General features: G+C 38.3%; 1 long non-coding RNA gene across 1 annotated transcript in view; it reads right to left on the bottom strand.

The window, feature by feature from the left end:
* Window positions 1-1824: 1824 nt before the first annotated feature.
* Window positions 1825-20823, bottom strand: part of LOC144456924 (uncharacterized) — a 36883-nt gene continuing 17884 nt past the window's right edge. The window contains exons 2-4 of the long non-coding RNA XR_013486152.1: window positions 18511-18550; window positions 4562-4659; window positions 1825-2394 (exon numbers count right to left, since the gene is read on the bottom strand). This is a non-coding gene — a long non-coding RNA (uncharacterized LOC144456924). The remainder of the gene's footprint in view (window positions 2395-4561; window positions 4660-18510; window positions 18551-20823) is intronic.

Genomic DNA, 20823 nt, shown 5'->3' with positions numbered 1-20823 from the left:
CTTCTGGCAAGACAGCTCAGCCTGGGCTGTTTTTCCTCTGTTTAGGCACATGTGACCATACTGACAAGTTGGGTCCAACACAATTCCCCAAGACCTTGGAATCATTCAAAGATTTTGACTGATCACTCGGATCCAACTCCAGTCACTAAACATATATTTCCTGAGGCACGATCAGAGGAGAGAATCACTCCGTGCTCCAGGTGTGTTTTTCCTCTCCTTCTGGTGGTTGCGTGGTATTTGCACCAGCAGACCATATGACCAGGGCCTCAGGACTAAAAACGGGATCCAAAAGAATCCTATATCCTGGGAAATTGCCTCTACTTGACCAGTCTTAAGACATTTCTTCCTCACCCGCACTCCAGCTCTTAACTGCCCAGCTTCCCAATGGTAGAAATGCTCACATTTCATCTTGTCCAACCCCCTCATTTTACAGAAGACAAAACTGCAACCCAGAGGGGCGAGAGATTCCAAGTAGTTAGTATATACAGCCCCATAAAATCAGTAGTTGTCTTGGAGTTAAGTAACTTCATTTTCAATCTCTGTTGTGTCCTTTATTTGCTGTGTGCCTACCTTAGGCAGGTCATGCCATGTCTGTGAGTCTCAGCTTCCTCCTCTGCAAAATTAGGGGCATTACTCACAGAATAGTGGAGAAAGTGTTTCGGAAACATTTCAGTATTATAAAAATTATTACAGGATCACAGATGTAGAGTGATTATAACTATCCTTGGGCAGCTAGGTGGTACAGTGGATAGAGCACCCAGCCTGGAGTCAGAAAGAATCATCTTCCTGAGTTCAAATATGGCCTCAGACACTTACCAGCTGTGTGACCCTGGGCAAGTCCCTTAACCCTGTTTGCCTCAGTTCCCTCATCTGTAAAATGAGCTGGAGAAGGAAATGACGAACCACTCTAGTATCTCTGCCAAGAAAGCCCTGAAACAGGGTCATGAAGAGTCTGAAACTACGGAACAGCAACAAAAAATAACTATTCTGGAATCATAAATGTAGAGGTGAAAGGGATCTTAGAGCTTATTTCATCCAACTTGATCCTTTTATAGATGAGGAAACTGAGGGCCTGAAGCAATTAAAGGGACTTACCCAAGGTTACCTTGGTAGTAAATAACAGAGCAGAGATTCAAATCCAGGTCCTTTGACTGGGACTTCAGCATTCTTTCCACTGCACCAAGGCTAACAAGGCTAATTAGTGACAGAAACTGGGAATAGAACCCATACTCCCTGGCTTCTAGTCCTGGACTCATTCCATTTTACCACTCAGCCCACACTTCTCCCTGAGCTCAGACCTGTACAGTCTTGATCTCTAAATTCCAAGCAAAGAATCCCTAATGAAACTTTATACCTTGCCTGACACTCCAAATTCTGGCTTCAAATCTGTCTTCTGATTGAACGTCACACAGAACTCACCTCTTCTCCTATTGATTGGCCCACTAACTATGGCTTCTTGTTTAGAACTTCAGTAGTTGCCAGACCCCACTAGCCAAACCCAACTTCCATTTCGGTCATTGCTGGCCTGGCCTGACCCATCACTATCAAGTCCCTGTACTGTCTATATAGGACCAAGAGACTCAGATTCTATCAGGCTTGTATGGCTGAACACAAAGCGAAAGGTCTGACTCATTGGGGTCATTTTCATTTAATAATTAGTTGAGTAGGCATATTTTTAATTCAAATTTTTAATTTGGACCATTTTACTATATCTATAGAGAGAGCTATAATCTCTATCTGACCTCTTCAGTTGGCTTGAACTATAGAAGAAACATTAGATGTAGGAAACTGTAGTAAATAGGAATGAACCTTGACCAGTTTCACTTATTTTAATATTCCATATTTTAATGCTCATTTACAATATCCCAATTGTCCATGACAATGTAATAAAGAAGCATTCAACTGCTTTTACCTGACAATTTTCTGAAGAAATTGGATCACTTCTCATTTTCTATGGAAAAGTTTACATTAAATTTAGTTCAACAGGAAATGATATTTTATTCTTCTCTATAAAGATTATCCAACAGTAATCCAGTTAGGTGGTCCCAGGGTATCATCTAATATGTTTGTTCACAGGGCTCAAGCTTACAGCAAAGTGTGAAATCCAAGAGTACAAATATCAGATAACATATAGCTGCATTACTCATCTTCTTCGTCACTGTGGACTAACCAGTCATCCATGTGGATTAAGGAAGAACACTGAGGCCATAGGTGTTCCTGATGCTAATGAAATCAGAGGTCTGGTCTCTATTCCTATTAAAATCATCAACTCCTCAAAGCTGTACTTTTTCAGTCTCAATTCATCAAATGTTATCAGGTGCCAACATATCAAGACTTTCTTCAGCTTTCTCAAACAACAGCTCAGGAATACACCCCAGGACTGTTCCATCCTATCTGACAAACAGGAGAAATAAGCTGCTTAATCAAATGAGATAACGTCTATTTGGGCTTTCAAAGCCTCTAATCACTCTATAAATGTCATATACTATTAACATTACTAACGATTCTCTTGGAAAATATCTGTGCTGCAAAGGGGATGGAAATTCACAATAAAAAGAAATTATGAGAAAGTCAAACACTAGGTCTCTATCGTATTGACCTACGATTGTTTTTCCTGTAAATAATTTCTGCCTATTTCCCCCATCTTCCAGAAGACTGACTTTAAAGTGGTTTACTCCCTTAATCACCTATTATGAGGAGGGAGATGAGCAATGGTATGCGAGCAAATATTCAACAACTAGCTCTCTCCCCAAAAAATCTACCCATAACATCCTTTTAAGTATAATATTCATTATTAATATCTTCTTAGCAACTTTCTGAAGTCTAAGCAACTGACAAAACAATGAATCAAGCCCTGAAAACTACCTGTTCATATCCTTCGGCCACTTGTCAGTTGGGGAATGGCTCTTATTATTATAATTTTTAAAATAAATTTATAAGCCTTTATCAAAGAAACTTGCTGTAAAAATTTTCTCCAGTTTCTTGTTTTCTAATTTTGGCTGTATTTGGTTTTGTTTGTGCAAAACTTTTTAAATTTCCTATAATCAATCTATTTGCCTCCCATGATCCTCTCTGTCTCTTGTGTGGTAGTAAATTCTGCCTTTATCCATAGCTCTGACAGGTACATTTTTCCCAACTTCTCTTAATTTACTTATAATATCATACTTTTGGGCTAAAACATGTAGCCATTTTGACCTTATCTTGGTATATAGTATGCGATGTTAGTCTATGCCCAGCTTCTGCCAGACTGCTTTCCAGTTTTCCCAGCAGTTTTTGTTATTGAGTTCTTGCCCTAATAGCATAGATCTTTGGATTTATCAAACACTAGGTTACTGTGGTCATTTACTTCTGTATAATGCATGCCTAATCCATTTCATTGATCAACCACTATATTTGTTATCTGTTACTAGATTGTTTTAATGATGTACTATAGTTTAAGATCTGGTACTTCTAGGCCGCTTCCCCTCACTTTTTTTTTTATTTCCTTGCTATTTTTTTCCTTTTGTTCTTCCAGTGAATTTCATTATAATTTTTTCTAGTTCTATAAAATAATTCTTTGGTAGTCTGATTAGTATGACACTGAATAAGTAAATAATTTAGGTAATATTGTCATTTTGTTATATCGGTTCAGCCTATCCATTAATAATTAATATTTCTCCAGTTGTTTAGATCTGCCTATATTTGTGTATGTCGTTATTTGTATACTAGCAAACTCTCTAGGGATATGTGCCCTTTTCTTGATGACTACTTCCTTGGGATATCTAGGGACTGGCAAGGCATCCCAGTTGTCTCCCCATTTGTTTGCACTAGGCACTTGGTCAGGATTAGTGAAATCACTAGAGTTTCTCAGTACTAGTTATAAGCTCCTATCCCAAATGAAGTTATGATCTCAGCAGTAACTATAGTATCCATACTTGGGAACTGGAAGGAGCTCAGAATCCTTGCTCAAGTTAAGACCCATGCACTCATCCACAGGGAAGTGAGAAACACAGTGAACTGAGTAGAGACCTCAATTCTAGTTCCAGTTCTGCCACTAACCAGCTGTGAGACCTTGGGCGACCTCTCTGGATCTCAGTTTCCACATCTGTAAAATGAGAGGTCCTTATCTAAATGATCTTCCAGCTGTATCATTCTTTGATTCTTGAATAAGGTCTTAACTTTCAACTGTAAAATTTTATGATTCTGAGAAAAGAGGGCTTAGTGAAAAGTTAACTCTGCTCCGCATCAGCCTATAAAAGAGAGGAAAAGATCTCCTTAAGCCCCTCTTTTTTTTTTTTTTATCATTTCTCTGTCCTAAAAACAGATCAAGTTAAAAATAAGCAGAGTTGGGTTTAGGGCAAGTCCCTCGCTCTTCCTTCAAGAAACATTAAATGACTAGATTGGGGAAGAAAAAATATGGGAGTTAGATGTTGTTGCAGACAACTTTTTTAACAGCCCGATCCAAGAGGAGAGTTCCTGAGAGTAGAGTTTCCCCGGCTAAAGAGACGACAGTAACCAGGGCAATGGGGCATTATCTAGAGCTCCTGTAGAAGAAGCATTGAAGAAAGAGGCATATGCTTACCTGTGTGGCCCAAGAGAGAATCTGTCCAATTATACACAATTTTCCATATTGTCTGAATGACAATGTACCCAGGGCTAATAACAGCAAAAGGGTGATTGCTGGAATTGAACAAACACATTATTATTTGAAAGAACTTTAGGACAGAAAAGTAATAAATAAATAAATAAATAGTTTACAACCAAAACAAAGAAAATTTCATCTCAGTGAACTGCCTTGAGTACTTCATTTGTGGGAATAAAATAATAGCACTTGGAACTTTAAATACTCTCTCCCTCCTTGGCTGAAAATAAAATGACCTAATTGTCATGTAAGACAAAAAAAAGTCACCAACTTCTTTGTTGGGGACAAAAATGTAAAAAGCAAAAATCTGGCCATCTATTACAAATATAGGCATCAGATAGGAAATCTAAGCACGAGATCCTCCCTCACCTTTTAGGATCACCAGCTTCCTTCTAAGCTGAACTGAATAGCCACCTTCAAATTGAGTACATTCTTGATTCTCCTAGTTACTCACCAGTATTGATCCCCCCCCTTACCTAAAATTACCTTGCTTTTACTTTGTTTGTGTGTGTGTGTGTGTGCACACTCGTGTATGTGTACAATATGTTCTTTTTTAATCTCTCCTCAGAGTGACAGGGACTATTTAGGGGTTATTTTGTGTCTTTGTATCTCCAGTATTTAAAACAGTATTTAGTCCATATAAAAGGTTCTCAATAAATACTTGTTGACAAAATGAGTGAGTGAGTGGTAGGAGGGATTTTTTTTTTAGTGGAGCACATGAATCCATTGTGAAGTTAGTCAGATGGTTTCAAGAAGTCTCATTTTATTTGTCTCTGCATTCAGTCTGAAAGTAGTCACACTTCCTGTTGTTTCAGACTGAAACTCTTAACAAAAGCATTGATTCTAGTTTCGGTGATAATGGAATGTCCTCCCCACCTGACCCCCCAAAAAATTAAATCTGCACCTTTGAGAAAACTGTCTTATGGAACATAAAAGGAAGGCAGGAAACTTCCCTTTTAGAAAAGCCACAAGGTATTTTTTCCAGGTTTCCACCTGAAAATATTTTAAACTTCAGACAAAAGGGGATGATGAAAAGCCTTACTAAGGACACTAAGGAGGGACTAAAGGAAGGATGGGTTGGGAGAGAATATGCATAATGCAACATCTCCATCTTTTCTCTTCAGAGTTCTACATAGTATTTGGATTCAGACCACTGAGTGCTCCAAAGTATCTTCTAATATCATGAGTCCCACCAGACACCAAAGGATATTTTGCTATTTGCCTCTTAACCTTTATCAATTCGACCTTTTGTGTATTTTAAGAAAAATGACATGCATATGCTTCCAATTTATTTTCACATAAGGTACCAAGTTTTTTTTTATAAGAAGTACCAAATTTGAAAATAGCTTTATAAGCTTTTGTGTCCTCCATAAAAATATTTTAGCTTTGACCCAGGCAATTCTACTTTGATGACAGAAATGAAACTTGGATACTATACTCTCTTAAAGAGGCATTCAAGTCTGGACTGACTCTTACAGCCTAGAAATGCAAAGGAACCTAGACTAAACCAAATGTGTTTCTTTCACCCACAAAATCATTGAATATTAGATTTAGAAGTGTCCTCAGACCTAATCCAACCTCCCACCTAAAAAAGGAAACCTCTCTACACCACACCTGACAAGTCTATGCCTTAACACATCCAGTATCAGGAAGCTTACCCTCTCATAAGGCAGTCCATTCTATTTAATGCTAGGAAGTTGTTCTGAAACTTCATCAGAAATCTCTCTCCTTATATAATCCATTCACTGATCCTAATTCAATTCAATTGTAGCAATCCATATGGACTACCTCCCACAACGAAGGAGTTTGCAGGTTGGATCCCCAAGATTCTGGAATACTTCTGTGGGTCCACATTCCTAAAACTATTGCTCTTGAACCCCACTTGTAGCTTATCTTTTTAATATCAGTAAGCAAACACAAGGAGCTCAGAGCAAAGACATTTTGTTAAGAGTTAAAAACAGTAACCATAAAACATTCCTTCTAAAAATCCTGAGATACACTCTCCCTTAAATGCACACAGAATCAATGCAAAGGGCAGGTACAATCATACAATCTTACTGTACAATCTCACTAGTAAGGAGGCACATATGTAAGGAACATTTATATGTTGCTAATGTAACTCATGCCTCCATTACTCTGGGGCCCCAACGCCCTTTGTCTTCTCATGGAGTCCTCATGCCCCATGATACTACCCAATAGGCACAGCATCTCTGCTGCGTGGGTTGCTTAATGGTACTCCTTAGTTCTATTTCTGGCCTGCAGCTTAAATCCAAACTAGCCAGACTGGTTCTCTCTTAAATCCATAGTAAGATCTATTCTTTTATGCCAGGGGTCTCAGTACCTGAAGCTATTTTCTGTCTTGAATGCTACTTTTCTATACCTAAATCTGACAGGAGAGATACAGAAAGGCTAGAGAGGAAGGCCTACTCATGCCCAGCTGACTTAAAAATTCAAAAGCATCCACAGAATGGCAAGTATAACAAATTGAAATTTTCCTTATCTACCTCCAGCACACTGTTGCTCACAGAGTACCAAGCCCCTGATTCCTTTCACTGCTCCCTTACCTGAACAACTTGGCTCTCCAAACAGCCATTCCTGTCCTGGTATAATACAATGGTAGGGAAGCTTGGTAAAATATAATTGTACTTTAATCTGTATTCTCCCCCTACCAGGCCCCACTCCCCCCCAGAGCAGAACAATGCTGTTCAGAGGTCTGTTCTAAGAGCTGAGCATCGGAGGATTAGCAGAACCAACCACACTACAACCTTCCTGTCCCCTACTAAGGATGAGGTTTCTATTATGACACTGCTCACACAACGTACAAAAGAAGCTTGTGGGATTTTTGTTTTGTGTTTGGGGTATCTCTAATTTTCTTAATGTTCCTAAATTTGTTTAGAGCTGAAAAGGACCTTAGATTGAATCTAGTGTTGCACCTTTATTTTACATGAAAGAAAACATACTCAGATGTTATGTGACTTGGTCAAGGTCATGTGGCTCGAGGCAGAGCTGAGATTAAAGTCCCCTGACCTAATAAATTTTACTAAACCACATTTTGATGCCGTAAGCACCATGGTCACCACAGAAGCAAGACTGCACCTAAGCCAAGATTTTTGGCTCCTTGTCACATCTGGATAACATCAGTTTTTGAGGAATAGTATCTTTGTTTCCTTTTAAGAGTCATTGTTTCCTTCAGATTTCTATTGACCTAAAACTATGACCTTAATTGGCCTTTTGCTGAGACATTATTACAAATTCAGAGTCTTTACTTTGTGAAGAACTTAAGCAAGAAGTCATCAATCCATTTTCTTGGTCTTCAAAATTCTCTTCCCAGAAACTAAAATATAATACATAAAGAAAATCATTTTTATCACAATGTTTTTCATAAGAGGCAGTATGGTCATCAAAAAAGCATTTGAGGTGTTTTGATTTTCCATCTCTGCATCCTTTTCTCCAAATCCTCAGGGCTGGGTGCACTCTGCCTTCTTGTTGAATAGTAGACACTCAGTAAATGCTCCTGACAAACTGACTAAGTAAATCTGTGTGCTTACATTCTATAAAGTGCCAGCACCCTTTCTCCCATGCCAGAGTACCCATATATCTTATGCCCATGTCACAAGGCTTTAATATTTGGACCATTCCAGAAAAGTCAAAGCTTCTGCTGCCTATATTCCTGGAGTCCAACCCAGATCCAGAGTCAACAAGGAGTCTAGGGAAAGTCTAAGAATCACCAGCTAGAAGCATCCCAGAAGACTGACATCAGGAGGACCCCAATGAAAGCCTTGGAGGATTGGGGGAGGGGAAGGTGGTAAAGTCCAGAGAACAAAAGACGGCCTGTCTGAGCCATTCCACAGAATGTCATTGGTAAGACCAGGAGCTAAACTTTATTTCCCTGGACCGCTCTGGAGCAAAATGAGGTCCCTAAGTTATCCTAGGCACACATTGTCTCCCCATGGATACCTGTGACTCAAGTTCTATAAATTCATTAGAGAAATATATAAGTATTTATAGCAACGCTATTCCTACAGGCCTGGGGCACCACTCTCTCAACTGTGTAGACTTTGTGGTTTCTGGATCAGTTAATGAGGGTGGAAACAGCAGGAGCTCTACAGCGAAAGGTGACTCATGGGAAGTTGAAGACTGAGGCCTGTTCGTACACAGCTGGCTTAAAAAGGTCAAAGGCACTCAGGAACCATAGCAAGTCTAACAAATTGTCATTTTCCTGGTTTCTCTAAACACAGTGATGCACATGGTACCAAGCCTTTGATCTCTGGCCCCAAGAACTTTCCTTCCCTCTTGTTGCCCTGAATTTAGTTGTCATCTTGGTTTAGAGCCAGATTCCTCTTTGGTCACCGGTACTGACTACCTCTGGTCCATGCATCGCTAGGATTGGCCACTCAAAGGCCACCAGCCTGTGTAGCTACTTCAGACATTGTTAATATCTGACCTTTTCAGTTTGGAGAATTGTATCTTTGACATGTGCCATCTGATTGCTCCCATTTCAGTTGTGTCCCCTACACTCACCCCATGGCCTATGTGGAATCTACTTCACTGAGCCCCAACATCCAGGGAGCCACACCTAGCCTTGACCACAAGTAGGCTAGAAGAAACAGCAAAGTATGCTTCCTAACTATTTTAAACAGTCTATTATCAAGGCCCAGTGGTTTTATTTATCCACTCATTTTTATTTATTTTAATTTCCTAGAACAAATGTTGCAGCATGATTTAATGGAGGGAGTACAAGACTTATAGTCAGAAAACTTGGGTTCAAGCTCTGCTTCTGACTACTACTAGCTGTGAGAAAGTCATATCAAATCTCTGAGTCTTAGCTTCCTCATCTGTATAGTGGAAATAATGATGTTCATACTTCTTATTACATTGGGTTATTGTGAAGAGAGTCCTTTATAAATGAAAATTGTATATATATGTAAATTATAATTATGTTTATGGTCCACAAAAGTGGAAAGAGCACTAATGTACTGTGCCACCTTTCCCTTTTAATTCTGGTTAGCCAGGGGATGGTTACCCAGGCTGGGGACTAGTTATGCCTTCTGGACCCTCCTCACCTGTGTCTCTTGGCATCCCTAGCTCCCTTCAGAATTTGGCTCGAGTACCACTTCCTTCAAGAGTCCTTTCCTTATTCCCCCCTAGCTCTTAATGACCCTCTCCCAAATATACTACATTTCCTTAAGTGTGAATATGTGGTATACCCCTAGTAGCATGAAAATTCCTTCGATTCAGGTCTCACTTTTGTAGCATATTGCACTACAAACTACAATAGAATCCATTTAGTATCCTTAGAACCTAGCACAGCATGTAATAGATGCTTTATTAATGTTCATTGATTGATCACGGATTCCTAACCTCCACTGCACCATTATAATTTCTATCAGAATGAGTCAATAAGCATTTATTAAGTACTTGCTTGGTACCAGGAACCTTGTGAAACTCATGGACACAAATGCAAGGAGAAAAGATGGTCCCTGTCCTCAAGGATCTTACACTGTAATGAGAAAACAAAACACATAAAAGGGAGTTGAAGGTGTGGGAAGGGGATCTAAAAAATGAAGGATAGCTAGTCTTCATTCTTTCTCAAAATAAAAGTTTCATGAAGAACTCACCAATGAGAGAAGGGCAAAGAGAGAAGGCAACTGGTGGCAAATTCAATAGAAAGAGGAATGTCTCAACTGGGCCCTTCCTTGGCATCTAGAAAGTGCAGTGGGTAGTTTGCTGAGCTGGACTCAGGAAGACCTGAGTTGAAATTCAGCCTCAGACACTTATTAGCTGTGTGACCCTGAGCAAGTCACTTAACTTCTGACTTCTTTGGTTTCCTCAACTATAAAAATAAGAGTCATGATAGCACCTACTTCATAGAGTTGTTGTGAGGATCAAATGAGATAATATTTGTAAAGTGCCTTGCAAATAATAGGTACTTAATAAATATTTCTTTCCATATTTCCTTCCTCAAAATGGCTGAGTAAGAAGGAATGATAAAACTATGCACTAACATGTTTCAAAGTACCTATCATATTCAAGTACACAACTCAATATCTCATATTACAAATGTACGTAACATACAATATGTTACATATGTATATTACGTACAATATGTATGTTACACCAAGGCCATTGACCTGCTATCTCAGCTGCCTTATACTTCAATGGATCTATGACCGCATTGATGTGGGCCTACCAGTGTAGATAGGAACCACACCATCTTATTCTATGTAACTCTTGTCCATATTCACTCATAAGGATGAATTCAAAACACCAGAAGCCTCACTCTAGTGCTTCTGCCATTCTGTGGATACCAGTACCACCTTTCAGCTGCCCAGCTATGATTCTTCACTTTTACTACATGACCAGCCCACCTCCTTATCTGATCACAGTGTTTCTAGGTGTTATTTTGCTGATTTTTGATATAAACAATCAATATAACATGCTTCAACCTATGCCCATCCACAACGTATGCCTCTCCATTGCTTTGAGGGTTGTTGAGGGATAACATTGATTCTCTGAAGATTGTGGTGTTCCAGTATGTAACCATTCCCCTTTATGAATACTCCAGTGATATTGAGAGAGGGAGCTTTGCAGAACACAATCTGTAACAGTGTTAAGAATATATCTAGCCCTGCTGGTGACACAATGGTTATCCTGAACAATCATTTCACCTATTTGTGCCCCTACTTCCTCATTTTTAAAAACTGGAGTGAATACTTCCTTTCTTCATCATGATGATTCTTCCATTATTTAAAGGGCTCACATCTGCCAAGCATTTCAAATTCTATCAAGCAAGTTGCTAAGAAGCAACATTAGGCTTGAGAAGGAGTAGTACAAAGTAAAGTAAGAAAAACCATCAGGGCCAATTTAGGAGAATGGACCCTGTCCTTAGCACTAATAAGGCCTCCAGAAGAAAATCCAAGGGCTTAAGGAAATGAACATGGCAAGCGGAGGGTATTTAAAAAAAAAAAAGCTGCAACTGAAACATCCTAATACTTATGAGGTTTTGGCTGTAATTATTTTTTTTTCACTTGGGATGTATAGCCATTACCCCTTAAGCATCACCATCCTCCTCAATAAATGTTTATTACCAAAGTGCAAATCACTGGCCTGGACATCAAAGATACCAGGAGGAATAAAGCATTCAAGGTCCTTTGACCTTAAAGGGATTTCAGGCTATTTTGAGGAAACAGGATAGATACACAGAAAATAACTTCAAATAAGGATAGGACATTCTGAATGCTAAATATGTGGTACAGACAATAAAGACCAGAGGTTCCCAAAGTAGCTGATATTGCCCACTGGGGGAAGGGGCTGGAATGATGTGGGTGGTGTGGTAGCCTCGGGTGCAATTGGGGAGCATTGAATAAAAATAAGAGGGCAATGGAAGCATAAGGAAAGAAGAGAAGACAAGAAAATTTTGAAAAAACATTCATACATGTTTCATCTGTTGTGTAACAGAGTTAAAGTCCTAGTGATTACATTATTTTCCAAATAAATACACAAAATGTAAGTTATAAAGTATCAGTGGTCAAGTCCACTATAGGTCTTAGCAAGCAAGCACAGGTGAGCCTGTCATGCGTTGTCGGGAAATACAGCCTGCATCGGCAGGAATATGTGCATGTAATAACTTGTTTACAATGCAATACTATATGATCACATGATGCAATATTGCATTATCAAAAATTCAATGCAGAAAAAAATTTACAATAAATTATTAAATTTAAGATGTCATTTTTTTAAAAAAATATTTTACATTTTTTGAAATGAAGCAAATTTCAAAAAAAAAATTAAACAATTAAAGAAAGTAGGTTTCCAGTGAGGCAATGAGTAATTTTGGGTTTTTTTGAAAAGGAGGAAGTAGGCCAAATAAGTTTGGAAGCCTCTTGTCTAAAGGAATCCATGGCAGATAGAGGTTACTCTGGTCAGTAACACTAAAGGAAGAGGTGGATGTCTGAGCAAAAGTAAAGGGAGTGACTATGTAGATACACTCCATTCTCACAAAAGCAGGTTTATGTTATGCAACTGAGTAGTGGGAAATAAGATTTAAAGCTGGAAGGCTAGAGGTCATTTTGTTCAAGCACCTCACTCTGAAGATGAGGAAATTAAAGGTCATATGGGTTAAGTGACTCGCCCAGTATCACACAGGGAATTAGAGAGACGGGATTCAAGGTCCTCTTACTACAAATTCCAGGCTTGTTCCCCTGTTGGTAGGTATGAGCCAGATTATTACGGGTTTTTATTGCCAGGCAGGAGAGACAGAGAGAGAGAGAGAGAGAGAGAAAGGTGGGGGAGGTGACAAAGATGCTTGAACACTTTTGAATTTTCTAGATTAAAACTGCAAACAACGAGCTAAATTTGAAAGGTAATGAAAAATTCAATTTTATGCGTACTAAATATTAATCAAAATGGGATACCAGATGAAGATATCCATCACACAGTCAAGCCAACATGCCTATAGGAATAGGTTAGCATCATTCTGCTATGGGACAAAGACTAGCATTCTGATTAGTGTACCTCTGGTCCACTTTCAAATAATATGTCCATCAGCACACTATGGCATGATCCAGTTGTAACAATGCCAATTCAGATGTGGTCTTGTCATAAGTGGAGGATAGACTAAATAGCTATTTGGTATCATTTTCCAGGCTTATGTATGGTTCCATTGATTTGTGTGTGTGTGTGTGTGTACCTCCTACAAATCAAAAGGAAAAGGAAGTTGAGTCACCAAAATTCCCTTTGAGATTCAGCAATAGGAGAAACGCATTCAATTTCCCATTTTCCGTTTTACTCCTCATGCCAAAAGAAAGATATCAGCTGATATCACTTGATGAAAGAGAGAAGGGAAAGAATGAAAAGAAAACATAGCAGAGAACTTAAGCCAAAGTACACTCAGAGAAAAAACTACTTCCTCTCACCCTGGATTCAGGCTACTACTCTTTTTATAGACAATGTTTTTCATAGTTAATATTTCATCAACAGATATTGACTAAGCACCCACTACATCCATCCACTGTGATAAGTAAGCACACAAGATAAAGAGGAAAGGGAAAATTAAAGAACCTGATAACCTTGGGATTTCTCTCTTTTTGTAAATAACCATAAAGAACACATAAAGAAAGAGGCCAGGGCAACTAAAGGTGGCACAATGGATAGAATACCACCCCTGGAATCAGGAGAACCTGAGTTCAAATCTGGCCTCAGACACTTGACATTTACTAGCTGTGTGACCCTTGGCAAGTAACTTATTTGCCTCGGAGGGGAAAAAGAAAGATGTTAGCTGCATACAGAGAAAAAAACTGATAACTAAAAGTATGTATAGAATAATTTTATGTATATATACTTATTTGTGTCTAATGGTGACAATATCTAGGGCTGGGGCAGAGGGAGAAAAAAATTTGCATAATAACTTTGTTGTGTATTCAAAAGCAATAGCAATTGTACATAGCAGATTTGCAGTTTCTTATGCAATCATCTTTTGTTATTATTATTATGATATTATGTTATGGAAATGCTTGTTTTAGTCTATGAATTAAAAAGAAAATAAATTTTAAAAAATAAATGAATGGTGCAGTGTACAAGGAAGATAGTAAACTAGGAGTTCTATCTAGCATTGGCTCTGCCACTAACGACCAAGCTTTGCAGATGTAGACAAGCCACCACTCATCTGTAGATACTAGTTTCCTTTTTTTTAATATTTATTTGTTTTATTTTTAATTTGGGTATTTATAACAGTCAAAATGACTTAGTTGTTCTTAAAATAATATTGCTGTTAGTGTGTACAACTTTCTCTTGGTTCTGCTCACTTCACTTTTCATAATTTCATGCAAATTTTCCATGTTTTTCTGAAATCAACCAGCTCATCATTTCTTGTAATGCAGCAGTATTCCTTCACAATCGTGTACCACAACTTGCCCAGACATTCCCGAATTGACAGGCATCCCCACAATCTCTAGTTCTTTGCCATCACAAAGAGAGCTGCTATAAATATTTTAGAACATATAAATGCTTTTCCTTTTTCCCTAATCATCTTTAGAAATACTACTCAGTAGTGGTATTGCTGGGTCAAAGGGTATACGCAGTTTAATAATTCATTAAGCATAATTCCAGATTGTTTTTCAAAATGGTTGGATCAGTTCATAGTTCTACCAGCAGTAAATTAGTGTCCCAATTTTTCTACTTCCCCTCCATGTGTCTCTTTCCCCTTCAATCATTTTAGCCAATCTGATAGGTATGAAATGATATCTCAGTTGTTTTAATTTACACTTCTCTAATCAATAATGGTTTAGAGCATTTTTTATATGACTGTAAATTGCTTTGATTTAGTTATCTTAAAACTTTCCATTCTTATCCTTTGATCATTTGTCAGTTGGGGAATGATTTGTATTCTTATAGATTTGACAAAGTTATTTATGTATTTGAGATATGAGACCTTTATTTGAGAAAATGCGTATAAAAACTTTTCCCAATTTTCTACTTTCCTTCTGACCTTGGCTACATTTGATTTATTTGTATACAACCTTTTTAATTTAATGTAATCAAAATTATCTATTTTACACCTCACTGCTCTTTACCTCTTGTTTATTCATAAATTGTTCACTTATCCATAAGTCTAAGTAATATGTTCCATGTTCTTTAAGTTTTCTTAATTTCCTTTTCTGTAAAATGAGAGGGTCATTTCTAGTTCTATTGTATCTATAGTTGAGTCTTTTTTATTCCTATGGGATCACAGGATCTCAAATTGGTAGATTCATGGCCTTTTTCTCAGTCCGTATCCATTTTGTCCTCTCTATAGCATTAATGCTGTTGACTGTGTCTTCCTCTCAGACAAACTCTCCTCTATGGGTTTTGTGGCACTGCTCTCTCCTGGTTCTCCTCCTACCAGACTGGCCACTCCTTTTCATCCTCCTTTGTTAGATAACCATTCACATCAAATCTCCTTTGCATGGGTATACCCCAAAACTCTTTCCTGGACTCTCTTCTCTTTCTCTCTTCTTTCTCTTAGCAATCATATCAGCACCCAAGGGTTCAACTAGCATCTTTACACAGATGACTGACTCCCAGATTTATATAACTAACTCTCGTCTCCCTTCTGAGCTTTAATTCTCATGACCAACTGCCTAGTGGACATTTCCTCAATGTCCACTAGGTTGCCCCATGCATATCTAGAACTTGGTACACATGTCCAAAACAGAACCCATTGTATTTCTTCCAAAGCCCTCTTCCCTTCATAATTTTTTCCTTTATCTGCTGAAAATAGCACCAAAAATTACTTTTCATTTATTTATTATATATTTCATATTTGTTTGAGGGCATAGTGAATAAAGAGCTGTCTTCAGAGCCAAGAAGATCTGGGTTCATGTCCCACCTCTGACATGAACTGGCTGGGACCCTTGGCAAGTCACTTAACCTTTCCCAGGAAGCTCCCTGAAAGAAGTTGCCAACTTCCATTGGTAGAGTGTCCTCATCCAGGAGTACCTCATACAAATGAAATCACAGGCCCAATCCTTATCTTAGCCAAGCCTGTCCTATATTTCACATATACTTAGAAATATACATGGTGCCTCCCCTGAAAGCATGTTAAGCTCCTATATTTCTATTATTATATTGCCAATTTCTAGTACAGTACCTGGTACATAGCAGATGCTTAATAAATGCCTTAACGAAGACTTTGCATGTTCAAATCTGGCCTCAGCCACTTAGTAGCTATGTGACCCTGGGCAAGTCACTTAATGTTGTTTGCCTCAGTTTTGTCATCTATAAAATGAGCTAGAGAAGGAAATGGCAAACTGCTCCAGTATCTTTGCCAAGAAAACCCCAAATGGGGTCACAAAGAGTAGGACAGACTAAAAATAGACAAATGCTTGTTGATTAACTGATTGATTGATTGATTGATTGATTGATATTCCCCTCCCCCACTACTTGGGAACTTACTTTACCTGCTTTGTAAGTACTTTGCATTGACTTTTTTTAGGTACATATTGTTTCTCCCTAGTGGAATGTACTCTCCTTGAGGTCAGGGACTGTTTGCCTTTGTATTCCCAGCACCTAGTCTAGCTCCTGGATCGTAATAAACACTCAACAAATTCATATTAAATGAATGAATCAAGTATCATGTGAGAAGGGGGACAGACACCAAAAAAAGAGACTCCATGCCAAATGCTGGAAAGAGAATAGCCAGCTGTATAGATTGGAATTCAATTCAACACATTTTCTTAGGAACAAGTAGATAGCTCATCCTCTTCCTGCTCTTATTCCCTAAACTAGCAGTTGTCAAAGTGTGGCATAGGGATATCTGGGTGTCACCAAGACCCTCAGATGATCCACAAGATCAAAACTATTTTCGTAATAATACTAAGATGTTTGCATTTCTGATATAGTAATATTGATAGGTCTAACCCACATGAACGAAAGGTTTTGGGGGAATCCTCAAACATTTTTAAGAGAGTCAAAGTGTCCTGAGACCAAAAAGTTTGAGAACTGCTGCCTTAAGCCCACCCTCCTTTTTTGTTTCATGGTACATGAGTCCTCAAATGGTTTGGGTGATAGGAAAATACTAACTTTTTATGGTTTTATTACTGTTTTGACTGCAAATTGAAGAAACTAACAGTAAAAAATACTTTGTTAATTTGAATTGACCTGTGTGTTGTTTTTTTAACGAATGAGACAGTATTATCTAAGTTATGTCTATTGCTTTATTCCTTTGAGCACACACAATAATTCAATTTGACTCCTAACATAATATTACCAAATAGTCAGAGCCAGCTTTGGCATAAACAGAGCAGGTAGTGAGTGCCCTAAGAGTAGAGATCTGAGCAGGTCTAAGAGAAACAGACCCAACCAAAAACATTTCCCTTACTGGCCCACCACAATTCTAACACTAGAGATAGATTTCTTTGGGTTAACAGGCATCTTCTTTTAAAATGGCCCCTGGAGAGGTAACACATTAAGCCAAGCTATTAGTGTGAATTCATTTAATGGAATTGCTTTCCTAACAGCTAGCTGAGACAGGAAACTGAGGAATAGAGTGTACTGCTAGAAGGGAAAATGGAAGAGCAATTTGGGATCCTGGTGCAATCCAGAGGGAGACAAAGCTTAAGTGGGACATCCTTAGCAGGATGATGCTTTAAGGCATATGCAGGGAGGGGAAAGGAGAGGGTGAAACAGAAAAGGAGAGGATGTTGAAGAAAGAAGAGGTTGGAGGGTGAAAAAAAGGGCTGACCCTTCAAGTAGAGGTGCTGTAAGGTTTGCCTTAATGATTAAATGTGACTCATTTGTCACCAGTAGAACACAGCAATGAATGACCAAAAGTGTAACAATAGATGATAAAAGTTTATTCTCTTAAGTAGGTTAAATATGGCCCATTTTATTCCTTCAATTTGAATAACAATCTCATTCTTCAAAGCTAGTCTAAAGGCAAACTTTAGCTCATCATACTGTCACAAACTCCAAATTAGTGGTGTCCCAACATGACTAATGTGGAAATATGTTTTACATCATTGCATATGTATAACCTGTATCAGATTGCTTACCATCTCGTGGAGGAGGGAGAGGAGGGAAGGAGGGAGAAAACATGGAACTCAAAAGCTTATCAAAAATGAATGTTGAAAATTGTCATTACATGTAATTAGAAAAAATAAAATACTATTAACGTGTAAAAAAAAATTAGTGGTGTCCAATATATGGTTAACTACATAATCAGCTTTCAATTAGCCGTTTTGCATAATATCTTTTTTATTTTTAATTTATGGAATAAAACAAGTATTTCCATAACATAGTATAATAAAAAGATGATAAGGGGCAGCTAGGTGGCACAGTGGATAGAGCACTGGACCTGAAGTCAGGAGGACCTGAGTTCAAATCCGGCCTCAGACCAAACACTTGATACTTACTAGCTGTGTGATCCTGGGCAAGTCACTTAACCCCAACTGCCTAAAAATAAAAAAATTAATTAAAAAAAATTAAAAGATGATAACACATAAAACTACAAATCTATTATGTATAGCTTCCTATTCCTTTTAAATATGTAATAAAGTTATCATGTATTTTTTTCCTTTTTTCTTCCCTCCCCCCTCCTCACCAGAGCTAATAGATAATGTTAAAACACAAAATGACTTCTTTACGATTAGTCAGTCAATAAGCATTCATTAAGCACCCACTATATGCTGAGCATTGTGCTAAGCACCAAGGATACCAAGAAAGGCAAAAGGCAGGAACTTACAGTCTAATGGGGGAGATAACATGCAAACAACTACATACAAACAGGATAGATATGGGATAGATTGGAGAAAACTAATAGAGGGAAGGCACTAGCATTAAGGGGGATCGAGAAAGACTTCTTATTGAAGATGAGATTTTAGCTGCAACTTGAAGGAAGCTGGAAAAGACAAGAGACAGAAATGAGGAAGAGCATTTCAAGCATGGGTAACAGTTCAGATTCTTAGTCTAAAGGGAGAGTGTTGGGTTAGAAAACTACCAAGAAGGCCAGTGCTGCTGGATCCTGGTGTGCTTCAGGGGAGGAAGGGAGAAAGGGGAAATGAAGCATACTGGAAAGGTAGGAGTGGGCCAGGTTGTAAAGAGCTTTGAATGACAGAGGATTTCATATCTGATCCTGGAGGTAAAAGGAAGCTACTGGGAGGTGATATGATTAGACCCACGTGTCTAGACTATCACAGCAGTCCAGATACGAGATGAGAAGGGCCTACGCCAGAGCAGTAGCAGTGCCAAAGGAGAGAAGAGTGAATATCTGAGAGATGTTACAAAGAAAAGTTCAATAAGCCTCCTCAACAGATTGGCAATGGGTGATGAGAAAGAATAAGAAATCAAGGATGACAGCTGGGATGGGAGCTTGAAGGACTGGGAGGATGATGGTGCCCCCAACAATAACAGGGAAATTCAGAAGGGAGAAGGGTTTGGAGAGAAAGATGATATCTACAAGTCACCCAGTTTAATACATCTAATGGTCAGTAGGAGATGTGAGTCTGGGATTAGAAGAGAGGTTAGCACTGGATAAGTAGATCGGAGAACCACCAAGGTCAGCTAAAGAAAAATTAATTTTTTTAACTATAATTCCACTGCAAGAGGAGAAAGATTATAATTTAGTCCAAAGTTAAATATCCTCTGTTATTTTTTTAATTGTCTATGGCTGGTACAATGTCCTAAACATAGTAGGTGCTTTAATGACTGTTTGTCTTGTTGAATAATGGAATGAATCCGCCACAAGGTCCTTATCATTAGCTCAAAAGATGGAGAGTTGACTGTAAATTATCACTGTAGTCAAATGTAATTAACATTTATTCATTCCTAGTCCACCTATTTCAGAACTGGTAGAGGAAAATGAAACTTCTATTACACAGAGATGCAATGATTCATAGTAAAAGTTATCACTTCTCAAAATTAGACACTTCCCCGTAAATTACTGTAATGGCCCACCTACTGGTGATGTTTCAGGAGTTCCAATTTCCCTCACTTCAACAAGCAGTTTAATAAGTGCTGTTGTATAAAGTTTCATAAATGTTGCTCTAGGAGGATGCTAGATAAATGACTTCTTTGACATCCTGGTAGCTAATCATTATCTATGTAACTTCTAAGGGGAAAGCATGAAGACTAGTACTAATTGAACTAATATTACTCAAAAAGTTCAATGGCCTTCGAGCATCATGCCAGAAAGATAATGAGTTGTGTCAAGTTGACTCTGGACACAGCCTCGGGGAGTAGAACAAATGGGATGTTTTCTTAAAGCTAGTACAAATTTGCATTTATTATTCAAAACCTAATTTCATAAAAAAGCATGAGAGTTTAATATCTTCATAATGGAAAAAAAAAACCTCACTCTTCCTTTGGTACAAAGGGAACACAAGCCCTTATAAAAATGATCCTGCTTGCTGCCTTTCTATTGGTCGTGAAAACTCAATTATGCAGGGCTGACTCAACAATCCATTAACTATGCAAGTTTAGTGATCCTGAACTTTATTCCTTTTTTGCCTTTTTTCCTTTGCACTCAGGCAACTAAGAGCTGAGTATTCAGGTTCTCTGGTTGCAAATCCCAGTCTCTTTCCACTATATCATATGGCCCACTTCCCTCAAAGTTCTTTCCAGATCTACAATTTTAAAGTTTCCTCATTCTAGTCTGCAAAAATCCCTTACTTAATCCACCCATTCCCAAATAAGTATCATCCCATATCTCTTCTCCCTTTTGCAACTAA

Source organism: Phascolarctos cinereus, unplaced genomic scaffold, assembly GCF_003287225.1.
Source record: "Phascolarctos cinereus isolate Bilbo 61053 unplaced genomic scaffold, phaCin_HiC Scaffold_4;HRSCAF=312, whole genome shotgun sequence".
Taxonomy (NCBI): Eukaryota; Metazoa; Chordata; class Mammalia; order Diprotodontia; family Phascolarctidae; genus Phascolarctos; species Phascolarctos cinereus.
The sequence above is the reverse complement of the archived record's forward strand: the minus strand, read 5'-3'. Positions and strand labels throughout refer to the sequence as shown.